This window comes from Pteropus alecto, unplaced genomic scaffold (assembly GCF_000325575.1).
Source record: "Pteropus alecto unplaced genomic scaffold, ASM32557v1 scaffold137, whole genome shotgun sequence".
NCBI lineage: Eukaryota > Metazoa > Chordata > Mammalia > Chiroptera > Pteropodidae > Pteropus > Pteropus alecto.
In genome coordinates this window covers 863,397-886,517 of record NW_006440135.1, presented here as the reverse complement: position 1 = coordinate 886,517, position 23,121 = coordinate 863,397, and positions in this window count along the sequence as shown.

The window sequence follows — 23,121 nt, the reverse complement described above, 5'->3', positions numbered from 1 at the left end:
TCTAAAAGAAACAAGCAGTTAACTTCTTTAAATATATTTTTAACTTTAGCACTGTTCAGATCATTTTAAAATAGACTTCAAATTTCTAAGAAGGGAATGAAATATTGTTAATTATAAGTTTCGTGGCTACTAGGGTTGGCATGTTCGTAATATGCTATAATATACAGAGTTATTAAACAATAGCATATGTTTTTGATGCAAATTGAATACTATAAAATGAGAACAGCTTGCAAATATTTCAAATAAGTTCTCGTTATACTGTTTTGCGAGATGTCATTGCATCGCTATTTTCTTTGTAGCAAATAGTCCATTATGTCATTGTTATTGAACTTCTTAGATAAAATCTTGTTTGTGAACAGAACATTCAAGCAACAATATCAAGGCAGAATATAACATATATTGTAAAGTCTCATCTTTAGGAGATAATACTGCTAAAACTTGTCCATTTCTCTTTGTATTTTAATGTGTGCATGTTTTTTTTTCCCCCTGTAATTATCCATTGCTTTTACAGGCAGAGAACAATAGCAGGGTTTTTTCCTAGTCAATTTAGTAACTGCTTTCCCCCACTAATCACATACGAAAATTAGAGTCCCATGATATAGAAGCTAAGAGTTTAAAAGTTCTCTTTACTTTAAGCTATTACTTTCAACTTATTGGTGTCATTAGGCTGATGTACATCTTTGCCACAATGAAGGTCTCATTAGGTGTGTTCAGAAAGGTGTTATTTGCAGGAATATAATGGTGATTTTAGTCATACGATTTTAGAAGTAAGTAGATATTGAGTACGAAATATAAGAACTTCTCCAAATGTGATAATTTTAAAGAATGGCATTTATGGTTTGTTTTTTTCCTTCTTATTGCCAAAAAATTCACTCTAATGCAAGAAAGTTAGAAAGCACAAAGAGACACAAAGGAAGTACAAATGACAGAAATCATATGCAATGCCACCATCCAAAGGTAATCTCTCTTAATATTATAATATATATCTTTACAGGGCAAACAGTTATAGATACATATATATTTTTGGTTTCATTCTCTATATATCAACTTATAGCAGCTTTTTCTTCTCTTTGCAATTTATTGGAAGTATCTTCACATCTCAACAGGCCTTTTTCTTATAATATTTATAATGACTATTTTGAAATTCATCATATGTACATGTGCACATAGCACATTTTATTATGGAATTTTACATTTTTTGGTATTAAGGAATCAAACGTTTCTCCATTTAAGCAACAAAACTAAAATCGTTGATTAGAGAAAGTTAATAGTATATTTTTAACGATGAAACATAAAATAGCCTCCTTTGTCAAAATTTTCAATAAAAATCATAACAAAGACCCAAACAAAACAATAAAAAGTTAATTTTAAAATCTACACCAGTGATTCTCAATCAAGGACAATTCTGATTTTCAGGGGATATTCGGCAGTAACGAGACATTTTATATTGTCACAACTCGAGGGGCATCACAACATCTAGGGGATGGAGGACAAGAATTCTGCTTAAACATTGACGACACGTAGGGCAGAACCCAAGCCAGGAACGGCCTTCTGCATAATGTCCATAGCTGTGAAATTAAAATTTGTTCAATCCAGAGAGAGCTGTTCATGTCTGTGCAACGCCATGGAACTTGTGACAGATGCTGGTCTCGAGCAGACAACACCGCTGGACAGTCTCCCACCTGTTCAGTCAACCCTGATCCATACCACTTGGGTGGAAGGTAGTTAACAGTAGCGGCGAAACAAGGTGGATTTTTAAAAAGAAGGTTAAGCCCCTAGAGGCAGCTTATGGGATTGCAGCAGAGAGAGAATTGCATCTTGAAGGACTCTTCCTCGAGTAGGTGCTGGGGGGCCATGTCCCCCACCTAGCACCACATTCAAAAGGGAAACGAGACGGGGAACTAAAGTCAATACTTTCCTCGAAGCTCTGGTTTAGGCTCGACAAGACTTTACTACTGTGGCTTTTGAACATAGAGTATAATTTTTTCCATCTCTGTTATATATCACTGCATTCGCTTAAAGCAGCTTGGTTTCCTGAAGTAAAAGTATTCTAATACACACTTTTAAAGATTTAATTTTATGCAAATGTTACTACTTTCCCCCGCTGGCTCTCTTTCAAGCCCACAGTTCTCATTTTATTCTCAATGTCCAAACCTTTCCTCCATCTGCATGGAGTTTGCACCTGTAACCACACACTCCCAGCTCATACTATTCTCCCCTTGTCTTTAGAGCAGTGGTAACTTACTATTATTGCTTCCCTTTCAATTTAGTTCCCCCACGCAAAACCAGAATAATCATTTTCAAATGCAAATAGGATGTTATCTTTCTGCTTAAAATTGGTGCACCGCTCATTGCGCCTGCGGAATATCAGTGAAAACATCCACGCGGCCAGCAGGTCCTGGCGCTCTGCTCTCCCCACGCCTCTGCCTCATCATATCCTATGACTTCCCCTCTGCACTTCCGCCTCACAGGTCCTCATTCAGCTTCTCAAAAATGGTGTGACTCCTTCTTGCCACCAGACGTTCACGCGCGTTATTGGTCCCGAGTCGCCTGGCTTGCCGCTCACTTAACTCCTATGTGCCATTCTTCAGATAGCCATCTCTGACAGGCTATCCTACTAGGCTATGATTCTATTATATGCAGTTATAAACAGACTTCATTTCTGCGGGGTAGAAATCGATATTTGTAATATACACTTATCAGAGTGACGAAAGCGTTTGTATAGCTTATAAAGCTAATGCCTCTGGCTGGTTACACCTGACCATAAAATTTCTAGATTAAATGGTCTCTCCATGCTGCAAAATCCTGAGTGTCTACCAAGAATTTTTCTGCATTCTCAGTATGCTAGAGTGGTTAATTTTGAACTGGCCTTTAGGAGCCCATTTTACATACTTTTAACAAAAGTCTAACTAAGCAAATAGAAGTGAGTATCTAGGAGAACTGTGAAACACAACGCCTCGAACCTATAACAAGACTCTTAGGCTTTATTCCTGTATTGGTTTAGAGAATCAGAAAGTAACATACAATTTCATTAAAATACTATCTTAGCAAAAACACTTAACGAATTATATTTTACTACTATCTCTGTGACTTTTTGAGTTTGACATTAAAGGGCTTTTGAGTTAACTGTCCCAGTCTGCTATGAATAACTAAACCACATGGGGCCAATATAAGAGGTCATCTTTAGCTCATTTACTTAAAAAGTCTATAAATATGTCTTTTCTCTTTTTTCTTTCCTTTTCTTCTCTAAAAGAAAATTATGTAATAATAATTATTATAATGTTCTATCAGGTTTATAATATCTACAGATGTCATATGTGTGTATATATATGTGTATATATATATATACAAAAAAGGATATACATATACACACACAAATATATATATAATAGTAGCACACACAAAGGAAGAAGATATATGTGTATGAATATATATCTTTCTGGAATTAACTTAGTTCAAATCTCAAGTAGATTCTGATAAGCCCTAGATCAATCACCAAGAAAATAAATCCCCCCCCCAAAATAGTAAAAAAATACTTAATTGAATTAAATTATTGCCCTAAAACATTCACTTAATTCAAAAGAAAACAGCAAAAGAGAAACACAGGAACAAAAAAGACTTGACATATTGAACACAAAAAGTAAATTGGCAAACATAAATCCAACAATGTCAATAAGAAAATTAAGTGTGAATGGCCGAAACAATCAAATCAAAACGCAGGAATTATAATATTAGGCTAGATGAAAAAAATAAGATGTACATGCTGTCTATAGGAGACACACTTTAATTCAAAGACACAAATAGCTGAAAGTAAAAGGGACGGAAAAAGATATAGCGTGGAAACAAAAACCACATAATGAAACTGGAATATCAGACAAAATAAACATTAAAACAACAAAAAATGTTACTGGAGGTAAAGGACGTTTATAATGATAGAAGAATCAAATCCATCAGGAAGACATAACCAGGGTTAACATATCTGCACATAACAGCAAAGCTGCCAAAATACATGAAACAAAAACTGAAAAAATTTAAGTAAGAAATAGACAATTCAGAAATAATAGTTGGAAGTGTCAATACGTCACCGATGGATAGGAAAAAATAAACAGAAGATTAGCAAGGAAATAGAAGAACAATACTATAAGCCAAATGCATCTAATAGTGTGTATGGAACATTCCACCCAAATACAGAAAAGTATACATTTTTCAAGGTATATTTAGACCATTTTTAGACCGTAACTAGACCATTTTTAAGGTATAAAACAACCTAAATAAATTTCTAACAGTGAATTCATGCAAAGTATATTCTCTAGATGCAACTAAATGATATTAGAAATCAATAACAAAGATATTTGGAAAATTCATAATTCTGTGGAAATTTAAACAACACACAGTTAACCAATAGATCAAAGAAGAAATCATGAGATAAATTGGAAAAGACTTTAATATGAATAAAAATGAAGACACAACATACAAAAATGCATGCAGTGCTGCTAAAGCATTTCTTAGAAAGAAATTTATAGCTGGAAACATCTATATTTTAAAAAAGAAGGATCTCAGATCAATAACTTATATTCTACCTTAGGACACGAGAAAAATAGCAAGAAACTGTGCCTAAAACAAACAATAGACAAGAAATATTAAAGATTAGAGTAGAAATTAGTGAAAAAGAGAACACAAAAAACAAAATTAATAAAAGAGAAAGTCAATTCTTTGGAAAAATATCAACAAATCGATAGGCATTTAGTAAGACTGACCAGGAGGAAAAAAACAAGGAAGACTCAAATACTAAAATCGGGGATGAAAGAGAGGAAATCGTTACCGACCTTACAGAAATAAAAGAATCTGGAAGGAAGAACTATGATCCACTGAATGCTAACGAATTAGATTAACTGAGGGAATGGGCAAACTACCGAAACTGACTTAAGCGAGATTTTTAAGTGTGACTAGACCGACAGAAAGAGATTGAATTATTAGCAGCTCCCTAGGGCAGCATTTCCCCAAGCTCGGGCACTTTACATCATGCCTCTTACTCACTTCCCTGTCCTGTTTTTTAAATCGACTCTTTTGCTTTAAAAGAGGTGCGTTTCGATGAAATTTGATGTCACCACCCGAAACAGAAAGCCAATATCATTCGCCATAGAAATGCAGGAAAGGTAAAAGTAACTAAAACGGAAGTGAGGGAGTATGTTAAATGCTCTCAGACGCCCCTGACCACTGAGACACGGTCGCCTTCTGCTTTCTGTCGCGGCAGACGACGTTGCCGGAGCTGGGCTGGCCGTGTCCCTACTGTCCATTCTGGCCAGTTGCTGGGACCTGCATATCAGGGTCTGTAAAGGTAACGGGGCTTCTCCCTTTTCAACCACACGGCTTGAGGAGAGCATCTTGGACCAGAAGGGGCTCTGCGCTGAGCAGTGAGGCCTGACGAGCTGGTAAATCTGATGAAGCCCAGGGGAAAAGCTGACACTCTGCAGATAAAACGCTGGCCGATGGCTCTTCCTCTGGCGGCTGCTAGGTTCCCCCGTGAGGCCCTGGCTCCCACGAATGCTGGACCCAGACAGTGGGGGCGGGGGCGTCGCCGTTTGGGCAGATTTAGAGACGGAGGCCGCCGTTGCTGGACAGCCGAGAACAGAGCTGGTGGGTCAGTCATGGCCGAGTCAAGGGCCAAAGGTCTTGTCTGTCTCCTAGTGATGAATTAGATAAGAATGACCAAGGGAGGAAGAACATCCCTGGGGGAAAAGAGGTGTGCATGTGGCTTCTCCTCACGGACTCACACTTCCTGATAACGCAGAGGAGCGAGGGAGGGAGGACACGCTTTACAAGAATATCAGACCGATCCGATGAGACCTAGGACACGAAACGGAGGCCGACGGAGACAAATCTTCGGACGAAGCTTTACTTTCCACTCAGCTCATAGATTCTAGGTCACCCGTTGGTACCTGTTCAAGGTGAAAGTCTTTCATACATCCCTGACAGTTGTGCCTGGGAAAAAAGCAGAGTTTCCTTCGTTGGCACTCAGTCAGCTGTTGAACTGTATTCCCGTAAAAAACATTTGAAGTGCTGATCTCTGCTACCTATGAAGAAGATCTGATTTGTAAAGAGCATCTTTACAATCAAGTTAAGATGAGGCTGTCGGGGTGAACCCCAAACCAATAAGACTGGTCCTTATAAGAAGAGGGAAATTTAAACACATAAACACACAGAGCAGAATTCCACGTGAAGACAAAGACACACATGAAGATGGCTGCAGAGACTGGGGTGACACTGCCACAAGCCGAGGAACGGCTGGGCCACCAGAGCTGGAACCATCGAGGAAGAACCCCCACCTGGAGCCTTCGGAGGGAACCCGCCACTAGCAACACCTCAATATTGGATTTCTTGCCGCTAGAACTTAGAGAGAATACTTTTTTTTAGTATCATTTTTTGTTATTGTTCTAAGCTACCCAGTTTGTGGCACTTTGCTATGGCAATAGGAAAACACTAATAGATTCATGTGCCAGATTTCTCATTGTCTTATATTTGCTTGGGAGCCTGATGACTTCCAGGAGAGAGCTTTTTTTGAAAAAGTTGGAATGGGCTTAAAGATGAGGTTTTTGGCATTCAGGCTAGGTCATCAATAAGCTTCCTTCTGGATCCGATCAGCTAGATTTACACATATGTTATCTTCCTGTGTACCGGTTGCTACCTGCTGCTTTAGCAAATCTTTTCAAGAAGAAAGGAAAAAGTCAGTGAAGAATGAACTGATTTGAAAGAAGATGAAAGTTCTGGAATCTAGAAATGTAGACTGTTAAAGGATCAGCTGTTTCTCGAGCCTAAATAATGTAAGTCTGAAAAAGGTTTCAAAAGATAGGCAAACAGTAAGTTGTTTAACCTTATTCATACCAGGTAATGTCAAAGGAGCAGGCATTGAGTTGCAGAGAGGTAGGAATTAAAGACATAATGTAGATTTTTTAAAATAATATGTTTTGGAAGGGTTTATGCATTTATTGCATGTGGCATAAACTAGAAATACATAGATAAGAATTTTATCAAATTATTTAGAGATTATGATGCCAAAGAAACCACTAGCTTGGCTCAAAAGCGCCTGTGATTCTGTGACACCGTTAAGACCCCAAATTTGCGCCAGCAGGAGGCAGGCTGTGAAAGGCAGCATCTGCCAAGGAGGTCATGCTTCCCATGACCCCGGGAACGTAATATCAAAGAAAGTGCCACATCCCAACCTGCTGGAGAGAAACAGGCATAACCCAGAGTTCCTGCAGCTTGCTATGAATTCGGTGACTAAATGAAATTTGAGGTGTGCTCATTGGGGAAATAAGAGTTGATTCAAGAAGCAGGCACAGAGCGATGTTTGGTAGCCATCAGCGTAAACTCGGGTACCGAGTGCTAGCTGTTCATCGAAATCCACGTCGTCTTCATTTGACTACACGGCTAGCACTCAGCTTCCCTTGCAGCTACGTGTGATCGTGAGATTGAGTTCTGGGCAACGGACCATTGACACCTGTCACTCATGCTCCCCTGTTCTCCTTCCCTTCTGGGGGTATAAATGGAAATAAAAATGACAGCCTTAGAGGATATGAGTTGACAATGGCACAGTTTGTGAGCCTACTTTCCTGAATAACTTTTGGAAAGGCGGTCTCTGTGGCCGAGAGATAACACCTTTGGGTGACTGTATGATAAACTTCCCATGTGATTAAGCCATCACACATTTCACTTCCTATTTGTTACGCAGCTGTTCGGGACGCGGTGAACACGCAAAGATGTGTCGTTCTTGACCGCCTCACTGATTTGTCTCTATCGCCCTGTCTTTGAATATTCTCATCAGAAACTTGCTAACTACTTGAGATACCAAAGCTTCCATCTTCTCTGACCAAGCTTAATCATTTCTTTTGATGTGAACGACAGCTCTATCTCAGAGGTCAAAACATCTGAATCTAAAAAAGGTCAAAGCAAGTGCTCCCTAAGTTTTCCTGCCTTCATCTCTCAGTTCTTTCACTTGCTAAAATTCCTTTCCTTTAAAAGACACAAAGAGAGGGGGCTCTGCCTCCCACGATGGAGCTTCTTATACCCCGAATTTCTAAAAACAATTGACATTATTTAAAAAATCCGAAGAATGATGGAAAACAATAAAGGATCCACTGTCTCAAAAAACTATGAGAAATCCTTCAGTGTGAAAACAGACACAAATTGTTTTGAAATAGAAAACACACGAAACAGTGGGAAAAGCAGCAAACACGTGCCGCGGCTGGAGGTGGTGAGTAGGAAGGCAGGAGGGACCCCAAAAACCAGAGGGCTGCCTGCTCCTTCTCACTCTGGAGGGACACCCCGGTTGTCCTGCCTCTGCTCAAAAGCCTGCCACACTCCCTGTCCAGGCAGCTATCAAGGGACCGTCTGAATCCTGTGGGAATTTGGGTCCAAAAGCAGGAAAGTGTTCTGCATGCTCCGAAGGGCCTAGGGTGGAACGGCAGAAGGCAAGTTGGCCAGATGGCATAGCGAGCGGCCCATCTGAGAACCTCTCTGCTCTTACAGAAAACGCTGGACCACAGGACGCCCCGTCTTCCCCTAAAGAGCCTGCAAATGTATACATGAGGGTTTCTCAGATCTGAAGATGATGGCGAAATTCTAAATTACTGGGCAAAAATAAAAATAAAAAATAAATATATTACTGGGCGAATTGAGAACTAACAATCCCAACTGGAAGAACGATGTTTACCCCAAGAAATGCAGTGAACCGAACAATCGCATGGAAGCTCGCTGGAAGTTCAGTATGTTGAACCTCTAGGGAGACGAAAGAGGGTCTTGCAAGAATTAAAAGGGCATGAAAATGACAGACTTGTTCGTGCAAATAAAAATGTCGGCAGATCAGCTGAATAATGAAGTGGACACAATTGAAGGACACATTAGCCAACCAGAATATTAGGATGAAGACTTCTTCCGGCGGGTAACCCAACAGAATGGAGACGATCGAAGTAAGAAAGAAAAATTTAGAAGCATAGTGAATGGAGATTCTGCTGTCAGCTCACTACGACTCTGAGTAGGAGAGAACACAGCAGATGGCAGGGATTGAAAGAAACAGGAGGGAAGAATCTTTCAAGATCAGATGATCTCCAAAGGACTCTGAGTTTGCCAAAAAGTGCGTTTAAAAAAAATGAGCACCTAGATACTTATGAAATTTCAGACCAAGTATAGAATCAATTCCTTCCAACTTCTAGACAAAAAAGACAAAATACAATCATTCGAAAGTTATCACATCAGCCTCTGAATTCTTATAAGCAACTACAAATTTAAAAAGACAAAAATTATCCTGAAAGGGAGGAATAATTTGGATTCGAATTCTATGCCCAAATTGTAAGTTTAGCATTAAGGTGAAATATAGACATTTTCAGATATCTGAGACCTCGAAGTTCACAGACACTGATATGATACAAGCTATGTTTACAGCCCATAATAAATTCCAGAGAAACGATATTGCATATGCCATATTAACTGACCAAAGTACAATAAAACTAGAAATTAAAAGCAAAACACGCACACACATATATATCTCCCACAAATTTCCTGAGATAGAACTTCTAAATAAGTTTTGGATTAAAAACGGACATAAAAAAGAAAACCAAAAACTAGAATGAAATGAAAATAACATATTGAAACAGTGAGATGAGATCGAAGTGATGTTCAGAGGAAAATTCGTAGTTGTGAATATTTACAAAATGACTAATAAGTATAAGAATCTGAGAAATGTTTTCAGGCCAAGAAATGAAAAAGAGAAATAAAATAACACTAAAAATGCTAATGGTTAGAATTAATGAGGACAAAAGCAGGAATTAATAAAAATGAAAGGCAATTAAAACCGTATATTTGATCAATAAAGGAAAGTTTTCATTTCAGACGAATAAAGCAGACTAGACTTTGTTGCATGTGATCAAGGGGAAAGAGAGAAGCGTAAAGGTCAAGGAGTCTTAAATGTAATGACATCGACAGTTTTGTTTTGCATTAGATCGATCTTGTCTTTTCAACACATTGCAAGAGACCATGTGTTAGTGCCTGAAATTTGTGACCGTGTGACTTAAAAGTTCTGTCAGCTGGAAAGGGACCTGCCAGTATGGGTATGGAAAATAAAATACAGCAGAGAGAGGTAAAGAAAATGCTGGCAAAATAAGAATTTTTCTGTTTATGTTACATGGATTCTACTTCATGCAATGAACTGTTTTTGTGATTTATGAAACATTGCACACCAGTGAAAATGCGATCCTGTCTCCGTGGTGGAGCCCTGTCCATATCCATCAGACCACCAGCCCCTCTGAACAGTAAACAGAGTTTTAGGTGGGACACGCCGCCCAGCACCCCCGCGATGGCCGTGACCATGCGTTCCCCCAGCAGGATGTGAGCTCGGGCGTGTGTGTTGCTTCTAGAACAGTGCGTGAAGCTCAGGTCTCGCCTCTTCTACTCAATTTCTTCACTTTCTTCTCAGGGTGATGAAGGCCTTGCCCCTCAGTGTGAGTTTGGCTAAAATACCAAGCACGGAGCAAATGGGGAAAACGTGCGTTGACGGCTCGGCTTTCGCTGGCCCAGACCCTGGAAGGTCTGTGTGGGACAAAGCACCTCGGCCACCCAGAACGCCCACCTTCAGACGGTTCCATGAGACTGAAACAAAGTCGTTCCTTTTTAAGACACCAAGGGGGTCTATTTATTAATAAATACACATCATACAAAAAAAAATCCATGTATTTATAGAAACAGAAAAAAGACTTGGTACAGGGATCGCTCTCACCGAATATGTGAGATGATGTGTTTTTGATCGTTTGCTTTTGTGTGATTGATTCTTCTTTGTATTTTGGGCTTCGTTTTTTTCATAATATTGATAATTAAATGAGCTAACTTTAATCCGAAAATAAGTTATATTTTAAAGCATCGTATGCATCATGTCTATAACATTAAGAATATTAACAGGAAAGGTTAAAAAATTAATGGCCAGTCTGAATGAAAAAAAAAGTGTGAGAAATGATCCCCAAATGTTAGCACATAGCAGTGATAATATGCTAGATCTTAAATAAAGAAAGATGCTTCTCTAAAGTGTTATCAATATGATTAATGACTAATATATGGATGTGGTTTTATAATTTCTGAAGGCTGTACATATATATAATACTACATATTATATTACATATTGTCAGAGTATTTTATAGGTAATTTTGTAATTCCTGTCATTATAATATATACGGTATTCCTCATGCTACTGAAAAATTTTTCAACTAGAAATTGAATTCAACTGGGTCCTAAATATTAAAAATTCTGTATTTCTGAAATAAAAAAAATTATGAACTTTAGATATAATATTAGAATTTTCCGTTTAAAGGAATTAGAGATTACTAACCTTAGTGTTATATATTGCTGGAAAATACACCCTGTAGATGAAACACTGTAACATGCCAGAGGACACTTCCTGGAGGTAGGAGGCTGGTCCGAAGGGTCTGGGTCTAAGTCCTGACCCCGCCGTGTCCTGGTGGGTGACCTCAAGCAAGGATTAGATCCAGCTACACCCCCGCCATCTCATCAGTAAAGTGAGAATAATAATACCTCTTTTCAGAAATGGATGAGGATGAACCATAAACAACAATTAAATTTGAAGTGTCTTACTCGTCATATGAGACAATAATTATTGAAACATGATAGATTTTCAATTATTTTAATAACACGTTCTGCAAACAAAATTTCTCTCCTGATTCTCCTGCCTTGTATTACACTATGACAGTGTCTTTTCTCCCTCATTTTGAATAAAAATTGGACAGTTTGACCCTGCACTAATTATAAATATTAGAGACTTCCACGACTCCTCTGTGTATTTACCTGGCCAAGACTCTGAGGAAGTAGCTAGCATAGCCTTCAGATTTCTCCCCCAAGATGGGTTAGAGGTTTTAAATCCATACTTTACTTTTATTGATTTTCCTTGTCTAGGAAACCAAGTCACCTGTGCTCACCTGCACATCACTCGATCCTGAGGCTGGCATTCACCAGGGAGGGTGTATGTTGACAGCATTGCTTTCTCTGTTGGGTACCAGATGCAGTAAGTCACATTTTATTTTGTCTCTTGCTGTCCACTGCTTGGAGACCTGGATGAAGGGCGAACAACAGGTTTCTGTATGTTGGTAAACTTTAACAAGGACGCCCACCCACTCCAAAGAAAAGTTGCCTTTTATTGACTCCCAAATTTTTCAAAACAATAGACAGGGCTAGACAGGGTTTAGAAAATGTCTAAAGAGAGAAATTAAAACCCCAACTTTTAATGAATAGAAAACAAAAATTATCTTCATTGCTTTCTCTGGTATTCATGGTTTTGGAATTAATCCTATTCTATAGATACTTCTTTTTAACTTGAACTGAAGTGTCTGATTACCATCGATTTTGTGCATAACCAAAAAAATTCATTGAGGTAAAATAGTAAGGGGAAACCATGTAAAATGGAATCTTGGTGAAACCAAAATATAATAATTGAAAAAATCTTAGAAAAAGAATGAACTGTTTCTATTTCTAACATTATATTGGTGTAATGATATCTACAGTATACTTACAATTCATCGTTATCATATTTTCGAGATTTTTTTCTCCTCGTAATGTTTTTACTTGTATCTCAAGTGTTGAGAGATATCTATATTTAAGTATTCTTTTCTCTCGATTAGCCTATCTTTTCAACCTTGATAGTTCCTGTGAAGGATTGTAGTTCAGTACAGAATGAGTTAATTCTCAAAGAGGTGGACACCGAAGCTTGAAATCGATGCATCATTAGCAGCTTCACATCCCATCGAATTTTCCTTTCACTAGGACTCAGGTGACTGGTCAGCACGGTTTAATTGAGGAAGGTTTGCCGAAGGAGCCCGGGACCATCAGGGAGTTTTCTGGAGGAGACAGGAAGGCAGCTTTATCTGGAGGATAAACAGTTACCTGGCAATAGCTCGGAGAGGAAATCAGCTTACAGCGATGCACCGCAAAGACTGGGGGTGATGTGGTGAGCTGGTCAACTAGATGTCATCACGCGCCAGCTCTTCCCCGGAGCATAAAGTAATCACAGATTAGTCATCGAGGTGCCATATGTTTTGTAGAGTCTGTGTGTAATTAATCAACGGCACAGATTTGGGTGGCGATGGTATAGAGAGCGTGAGTTTCGAGGCAGGAGCAGGAGCAAGCACCTCACACACAATCTCGTTCATCGTCTGGGCCTCACCTCTCACATTCTGATGAGGCTGCTCGTTGCATGGGCCCAGGAAAGAGACCCGCAGACTCCCGATATAGTAGGCAAGTTGACTCCACTAATGAGAGCTTCGTGTTCCTTCCCCATCTGACCCCGGAGAAGTGATGTCTGCGTGCCTGCATGTCCGGGACGATGGAGGACGCGAAATCCTACAGTCCACATCAAACCCTCAGGCCTTCCCGACATTCTCAGTGCTTATTTATACCAGGGACGTCTTTTTTCTCCCGCAATTAGTTTGAGTGTTTTGTACTGCTCAAAAGATATTCTTCTTGATAATGATTATTTTTTAATTTCAAAGAAGGAACCGAGAGGAATGTCGGAGTTATATTTCCTGATCGAGCCAAAGAAGTCGAGGGGGAAAAGCCTGCTTTTGGTTATGGACAATTTTATCAACTTGTTTTAATAAAAGAAATGTATAACCTTTTATGCATGAAGTATAGGTTATACAGTCCTTGTATTTATCCAGAAGCATAGGTTCAGAGAGGGACAAAGGGAGGGCGAAAGGGTCACCTGGCCAGCCTGCTCTCTCAGGACATACCCACGTCTGCATGACATAACAGGAATCAGTCCCAATTTTAAAGACAGGTGGAAAGGAGGAGATTCTACCATTTGCTGTTTTAATGTATTAATGTAGTATCTGGTCATTCTCGAAATAGATTTTTACCCCCTAATCTTTATATATAGATTTATAGACACGTATATAATATAAATAAGTATATAAATATATATAATATGTGCCTATATTGTGTGTATAAAGTATATAGTATATATATTAGATAGATGATAGAGATATACGATATACTAATTGTATATTACTATCTCCTCAATCTCTTTTTCTTAAGGCTAAATTATTTTCTCCCTCAAAAATCTTTTTTTTCCCTTAAATTTATATCTCACTACCGAAATCTTTCAAGCTGTGGAATCTCGATTCACAATATCGCTCAGCATCCGAGCTCAGAGATACGGTCCTGTTACTTGACGGGAGTAATGCGCGGATGGAGCCACCCACGGGGTCATTCTGTGTCATCACAAGGAATCTCGCTATTACACCACGACGTCCTGGTTTCCATTTCCAAGGCCCCTATTTGTAGCTAGCCGGATCCTGGTCTCTCTTTTTAAAAGCGCTGTCCTATCCCTGGGCATTTTTCTGCTTTCTTTGTGCAAAATTGTTTCTTGCTGGGTTTAAATGAGTCGGTGCCTACAAAGTGCTTCAGAGAAGAACAGCCCACGGTGAGCGAATGTCATTTCTAACACAGCGATCGCCACGCCCGCGTGTGGAGTCATCTTTCCACGTTCTGATATGCGATTTTTATTCTTATTTTTTCTTTCGGTGACTTACTCTTTGATCAACTCCCCTCGTCCCCTACGCACAATGAACTTCACAGAACAGGTAACTTAATTGTATTATTGATATTCTGTCTTCGAGAAGGATCCGAGTTAAAACCCTCTAGAATTTCAATTACGTTCCTTACACAGCTCTTCAATCAACTGTACATGTATCCGATTTGTTGTCGAGTGAGATTTGAGACCTTTCTGGGTTCTGAGAAGAGCATGAATTATCGACTCGTGTTAGATCACAGAACATATATTAGCCATAGAATATTTTTTCTGGAACTTATAGACTCCTAAAATCAAAGAAAATTAATAATAAATAATTTAATCAATTTTCAAATACATTTGTGACATTTGATTTGACAATATTTCAATTTTTTGAGAAAACGTTAGAGCTATTAATGTAGGAGATATATTTGCAAATGCCCCTTTTGGTTACTCAGTCACCTCTGCTTCAAAATTGACTATTATTAATATCATTTATATAAGAATGAGCACTTAAATATGTCTTAATCCACCAGTGAGTCCTTGAATGCATTATTTGGAAGATATTTTTTTTCTTTTAGAGATAAATCGTCTTTTTATAAATACTCTATAATGCTCATAGAGTAGCAGACCTAATTGCTTAGAATATTTCTAACTAATGAATATCAGTTAAGAGTCATTACTACAATTTTTGTCACCTTTGAAGACATTTGTCACTTCGGTTTACATTTGGCTCATGTACTAACAAGTTCAGTTATATTGGTGGGAGGAATGTCTATCAACATTAATACCATTTTGCAAAACTTCTTTGGATTCACGTTGCGTGGCATTGCACGGATGATGAGGACATCGTGGTGTCACGTTGAGGAGATGAAGGGCGTTGCAGCAGCCGCAGGAAGGCGGAGGTAAGCCCTAGGCTTCACCTGGAACAGCTGGAAGGATCCCCTCCCTGGTCCCCGAAGTGCAGGTCCCACGTGTAGCCCGGGAGAATTGGAGTACAGCACGGCGTTTCTTGCACTTGGCTTCAGAATGGCGAGGGTCGTTCTTGTTAAAGAGGCTCAAACTCGGAACGTTTTTTTCTCTGCTCCATCCAGATCGGCAGTGCTAATCATAAAGTGACGGTTATGACTAGCTCGCAGTCAATACTCTTAGTGTGAACTGCTTATTTTAAGTCTGAAGAGAGCTTAATTTTAGACTGGACAGCTAGCTAAGAATGTACTGCAGTTACTGGGTGAGCGCTGTCCCCTGGGAATGACCACCCTGGTGTGACACAGTGTGAAACCCGCTTTGGCGAGAAACTCAGATGGGGACATGGCAGGCGCAGGAATAAAAGGAGCACTGAGAACCTGGGGACACAAGAAGCTCCGTGCTAGCAGAGCACCCCGGCAAAGGCACGGGAGCAGGGCCAAGGCAAACCAAAGGCCAGGCAGGGCCGTCAGATGGAAAGCAGCCATCAGAGTCCACGGTACAGATGGTGGCATCGTGGTGCCATGTGCATGAGTCACAACGGGCGATCAGATAGAAAGGGGCCGATGGCTGTGAGTGGAACAGGGCCAGCCTCGCGGAAGCCGGAGCACCGGCGAGGACACCCATGCTGACCGTTCGAGAGACCTCGATGACAGCGGTCCACTGGGTAAAAGGCTGCTTCACGGCCCACGACGTGGGCTGCCCTCGGAAAAGCATGCCAGAAAAGTCTCCGCGGCTCCAGTGCTAGTCCCACATCAGCAAGAGCCAACGTGGTACTGAGCGGTTCCGCATCTCATCCCCGCAATGCCTTTGTGACACAGGAAACGGTATCATCCAGGGCTAAGGCACAAGGCGCACAAGTAACTCCCCTGAATTCATACACACGGCTGAGTCGAGAGCCCACAGGGACTGAGAGCCACGAAGAGCGCGGCTTCCCACAGTGGAGCGCGACTTATCCACCCGGAGACAGGTGATGAGCCAGACGCACCCAGTCCTGCCTGCGCCAGGCTTCCGTTCTGATAAAACGACCAGGTACATTCTAGAATGGCTCGTTTGCGATAGTCAAATATTTGTGTTGCTGTCTAAGGATATGGCTATTTAATAACTGTTAGTTCGTTCTCCGTTGCCCCTGCGGTTGCTCAGATGTAATTCTTTATGTTGTTGTTATTGCGCATAATCGAGAGCATCTTAAGGAGTTCTTAAGAAGTTCCTGACCACATAAGCCCAAATAGCACGGTCAAGACTGAGGCGCGGAGACCTGGCAAGTCACAGGGCAAGTAGCAGTCAGTTCCTCACCAATGATGTACATGGTGGCATAGAAATCAGTTACCTATAACAGGGGTCCCCAATCCCCAGGTCGCAGACCAGTATGGGTCTGTGGCCTGTTAGGAACTGGGCCTCATGGCAGGAGGTGAGCGGTGAGCAAGCAAGTGAAGCTTCATCCGTATGTGCAGCCGCTCCCCAGCGCCGGCATCACCGCCTCAGCTCCGCCTCAGATCCTCAGGCATTACATTCTCGTAGGAACAGTGGTCCCTGGTGCCACAGAGGTTGGGGACCACTGCCCTACAGCATGCGTCACATGTCGGTGATGCTTGCCCAAGGTGGCTGGGGCACCTCTGCTCACTCCTGCATCTGTGTTAGCAAAGGAGGCTGCATATGGTAATCCTGAAATCTATATGTGCTCAGGTGTTTAGATGGGAAAAAATGTTTTTAGACCCTGGCTATGTATGATGCCAGTTAGACTGAGCTTTGTCAGCACCATACATTATGTGAAAGGGAGAGTGAGTGATTGATGAGCTGCTAGGAAGAGGGCAGCTAATCAAATAGAAAAGTGATCAGAATCTGAAAGTAGGGGTTTCCGACGATGTTGATATTCAGCTCCCAAAAAGCAGGGCGTCTCCTAATGACCGTCATTATCAAAGGTAACCCCTGCACCAGCTGTACGTGGCTTTGTTGCTGGATTTTGGTGTCCTGGCACATAGGATGCTAACACCTTGCACAACAAACCCTCTCATTCGAAATGAGCGAGCATGCCTTTGTGATGCTGAACCCAGAGACTCGCAGTCAATCTGCTTTGACGGAGCGTATTGGATTTGGACTGAGGTTACTAAGGGAAAAAATCATTACTTGTCCAATTATGGCAGGTTGTTTTGTGATTTCATCATTATCATTAGTTATGAGTGATAATTTAGGGAAAACTGTCCCAAACACCCGGGAAAGCATCTATTACTCTCTTTCGGTGTGACGGCATTTCTCACCCGCATTATTACAACATCTTACTTTTTCGACTCCTCTGGCGTATTTTCTTATCTTCTTTGAATTCAGTGATTTTTAGAGTCCTCTCTAGCTTAAAGATCTTGATGGTTCCCTATTCCTGAACCAAATTTCCCAGCCTGGCTTTCAAAGCGTTTATGAAAATCAGTTCTTTAGCCAGCCTCATATTCATGTCATATTCAGGGATCAGCTGCTCGGCCAGGACAGACTCCTTGCTAGCTCATAAATATTCTTTCTTCCTGTGTTTTGCCTTGATAATGCCTCTTTCCTTATTATCTGAAATATCCTTCCTTTCTCTCTGCTTTTCAAATTATACCAATATTTCAAGAAATAATTCTATTCTTCCTCTTCTTTAAGACAGTGCATGAAAAACTTATGAGTCTAAGCTTTGAAAGTAGACAACATAAGATGAAATCTAAGCCTTACATCCTACTGAAAATTACTGAATCTATTTCATGTTCAGTTTCCTCATCTATAAAATGGGGGTAATAATTCTATTTCAGATTACCGTTAAGGTTATTAGATGAAATATATATAAATTGTTTAGTGTAGCATCTGGTACATAAGTTACTAAACAAAGAACTGAGGTTGGCAAACATCCACCCAGGATAATTAATAAATATTTCACTAAATACTCCTGCCCTCCCTGCTCTTCTCGTCCATTGATCTCTTTTAGAACTCATAGTTTTTGTCTAGTAAGTTAATGGAATTGTGTATCATTGATACCATTGTGTATCCTACCAGTAGGGGATCCCAATTAGACTAAAAACACTTTGAAAGGAAAGAAAATATTTATACTTCTGCTGAATCTTCACAGTATCTGGCACAACAGCAAGTGTACTGGAAGAAATTCATCTATTCATCATCCAGCAAGCCTCACGTACAGCCACTCTGCCAGTGCTGGGATCGAATGATGAGCAGATGCACTCACTACGCTAAGGCGCTCCCAGCTGAAAGAGGAGACAGGTACGCATGCACGGGTGTAAAAGAACGGGAGGCTTTAGTGATAGACTCACTTCTCTAGTACTTATCTAATTAATTTTAAGCATTATAACCATAGTTTATTCATACTAGTACCAAATGCATGATTTTTTTTTTTTTTATGTCAATGGTGTGCTGGTAAATGACTCACAACCTGCTCCCAAGGGTAACGCAACAACCCTGGTTTGCGGTATTGGCCAATTTCCATGGTGTAAATACTCCCGCCATGGCTAATTTCAAGCAATCAATGAGATGTCACTGAACATGGAGTTCAACTGAACACGGAGCTGCACTAAACACACTGTTATGTAGCATTGCCACCATACCTGCATGTCATAGGTGTAAATAACCATAGAGCGTAGATAATAAAAAATACGGTAAAATAAGTAATGAGTTTTGAATATTTATTCTTTTAATATATGTCGAATTGATTAAATTATAACTTTATATAATTTAATTTTAATAATTGCTATCTTTAACAACTGACAAATTTAGTAATCAATTCTCACAAGCTTGTATGAGCCGACTCCAACCTGCCACTGTTTATAGCCTCCTTCCAACTCTTAAAGCTAGGTGGAAAGTGAGCATTTTATTATTGGCTATAAAGTTGAATATTTGTAAAGTAAGTCCGATTTTGACTACATGCCCAAATAACTTCAATTTTTAGTTACTTTTATAAATATGGAGTTGGATTTAAAGATAGAGGGTTCTATCTAACCGTTTTCAATTTCTGGTGTTCACTATTTTTTTTCACCATGAAAAATTCCAAACATATACATAGAGTTGTGTAATAAACTTCCCTCTTTCTGTCACCTACTTTCAACTGTTTCAACTCCCAGCCATTTTAGTTCCATTTATGCCCTGCTAATTTTACTCCCCCACCTCCACATTATACCATTTCTGAATCTATGTTCCCTTACAATATCTCTCACCCCCACATTACTTGGAAGAAAATGTCTCATCTTATCTATAAATATGTCAAGGTGCATCTAAAAGATAAGGGCTTCTTTTCCTTAACATAATTACAATATCATTATCACATCTTAAAACTTATAATTTATTAATTTCATCACGTACCTCTAGTCAGCATTCAAAACTCTGTCTCATATGTCACAAATGTTCTTTTTTATATTTTTTACAGTTAGTTTAAATTTGGATGCACGAACCATTCACACATTATAATAGACTGATAAACCTCCTACATCGCTTTTCATCAGTAGACTTTTCCCTCCATACCAATTTTTTCCTGATAATAAATCTGCAAAAGAAGTAAGATCAGTTTGCCCTGTAGAGTCCTCCACATAACGGATGTTGATGTTGGTATCCACATGTTGCGATTTGCATGTTGCATCGTCCTCTGTATTGTCTTTATATAGACAATTGAATCTAAGTGACCTTGATCATAGTCAAGTTCAATTTTGATGGCAAGAGTGCTCAGAGGTGGTGTTGAAGACCTCCAGGGTCTGGCTGTCTCTCTTTTGATACTCATTGACAGGACCGTCTGGTTAGTGGGTTTACAAAAAGATTATGTTCTATCATTCCTTCTTCATTTATTAGCTGGAATACTTCCACAAACAAAACCTCTTCATCCACCGTTTGGTTAGCCAGTGGTATCATTCACCTAGAAAAAAGTAAATAAATGTTTGCTGTTTCTCTTTTACTTACCTTTTTTCAAAATCTGCTGCTCACTAGCATCCTCCAACAGTCAATACATTCCTACTAAAAATAAAGACTACTTGCTATAATGTTCTATTGTGATTTTCAAGGAGTGGCAAAATAATATAGCTAAGTATATTTTTATATACCTACCTCATGCAGAGACTAGCAATCCTTTCTGAATGATGTAAAATATTATGGGCATATTTTAGAAAATCTTCTCTGCTTTACTGGATAGATTTCCTCATGACATTTACTGTTTACAACAAGATGAATAGCATAGAATTCTTTCAGAGATGGCCTTGGAAATTACCTCATCCATATACCTCAGTCATTATAAAGTTAAGGAAATGAGGCCAGTTGAAATGAAGCCACTTGCCCCAAATGACCTTAATAATTGGTAAAAGGCCTCATTCTGGGCTTCTTGTTTTCTATTCCGGGAATCTTTCCCACACTCTAAAAGGATGGTTCTGTCAGGAATTCTAGTTAAGATCATTCAGAAATACAAGAAAGCAAATCTAAGTCTCACAGACGATCCTCAAATTAAAACAAGCCATTATTCAACAGATAATCTCAAGTCAGACATTTTGGAACTCAGAGAATTTTCCCAAAGTAACTCAGATTTACTGCTGGACTGCTAAACTGTACTTGGTTATAATTCGACATAAATCCGGAGCCCTATATATGACAACTGCTACTTTAGAGAAACTGATAGATATAAGAAAATGTTCATCTAACACATTCTCCCTTGTCCTGAGAACTTTCAATGTTTCTTCATTTCATTTCGACCAGTCCAGAGAGATGGGTGCTGCCAGTCCCCACCACCAGGAAAAATCTGAAGGTCAGAAAGACGAACTCAGAAAGGCGCAGTAAAAGGGGAGGTTGGACTGGGAGCTGGATGCCGATGGAAAGGCATCTTCCTGTCACCTCGGCCCTCAGAGCTCCGCTGGAGGTAACAGCCACCTCCTTCGCTACCATCGCAGTCATGGGAAGCAGGGTCGCCCCTGCTGCCAGGTCAGCGGTGGCGATTCCTCTGAGCCACTCAGGGTCACGACAGGGACGGGTTCTGACAAAGGTTGGCACGGGCGGAGGAGGTCTTTTGACTCAAAAATGGGGCAGGAGATTCATCTGCAGAGACCCTCATGAGATCGTGGCCCTGACAAGGAGTGCTGACTCTGCCGAGAACAGGGTCCCAACCTATGGAATCGGTGATCAGCGAAGCAAAGGAGGGTCTGGTCCTCATTCCTCGAGGAAGCGGATGATTTATGTGAAGGAGACGGTGGCGGGCAGCCTTTTCGATGCTCCCCATGTCATCCCTTCCCTCTGAGCGTGAGCAGATCATACGGTTCACTTCGAAGCAACGGAATATAGCAGGAGTGACGGACCGTCCCCTCCCACATCAGGGTATAAAGGCGTGTGGCCACCATGTCCAGGGTGCTCTCAGATCGCCTATGCCAGAGGAAGCCAGCGCCACATCGTGAGAGCAGCCTCAAGGGAAGCCATCACCTGGTGGCCTGCCGAGGCCCCCGTCCAGCTGCTCGGAGGAGCTGAAGTTTGCTTCCCCCGCATGAGTGTCTCAGAACAGAATCCTTCAGCCCAGCCGAGCCTCCAGATGGCTGGAGCCCTGCTACAGCTTGACCGTAACCTTGGAGAAACCTAAGGGCCAAGACGGCCCAGCCAGGGATGCTGCCTCTTGGATTCTCGATTCACAGAAACCGAGATCGTAAATGGTTATTGTTTACATCGCTAAGTTTTAGGGTAATTTGTTCAACAGCAGAAACAACTAAATCAGTTTTATTTCTAAATCAAGGAGTGTCTATTCTCTATTAATGTAGTTTTATATATACATATATATGTAGTCATTTTATTTAGGAATGTTCTCTTTTTTACCTTAAATGATATAACAAGTCTATTTTTTTATTTTCAGGTACAGTTTTATCTCCCTGAAAAAATACCAAAGTCAAAAAATGCATATATAAAATGTACATACCAGTGGCTGCCAACTTTTTCCTTCAGGGGGCACTTAGTGATGGCAATGTCTGCAGACATTTTTGTTGTCACACAGGAGCTCGTTCCTGGAATCCAGTGAGCAGAGAGCAGAGATGATGCTAAATGCCCCCGATTCAGAAAATGATTATATTTACAAAATCAAGGCTATAACATACTGCATTGAAACTATAAGAGATAAATACACATTTTCTACAACTTTTAAATTTCCCTTTTTCCTGTTAACATATTTTGTCAAACTGAAATAAAAATCTTCTAATTAAACAAGAGCAATTTTCTTTCCATTGACATAACTAGCACTAGTTTTAATGTGTGAAACAGTAGCTAGTAGAGTGGTGTGTTCCAGTCGCTTGTTCTCGCCGTCATAAAAATATGTAGACCGATATTTTGGAATGGCGATTGTTTGGCATTCAATTTAGAATATCGTGGATCACAACACTCAAGCCCGACTGATAAAAATAACACTCAGTGCCCCAGCGCGTGAGCGACTCTAAGTGAATTGAGAACGGATATTTATAGAGATCCTACGGATGAAACACATTTATTATAGGCAGGCGGCTGCCGTCACCCTTTTCTACATGATGGATTGCCCTCGAGGACTGAGGATGTAGTCAGGATGCAAAGAAGGTGGAGAAATCACAGAGTTTTTTCACGACTCTTACAACGGTGAAACAGAC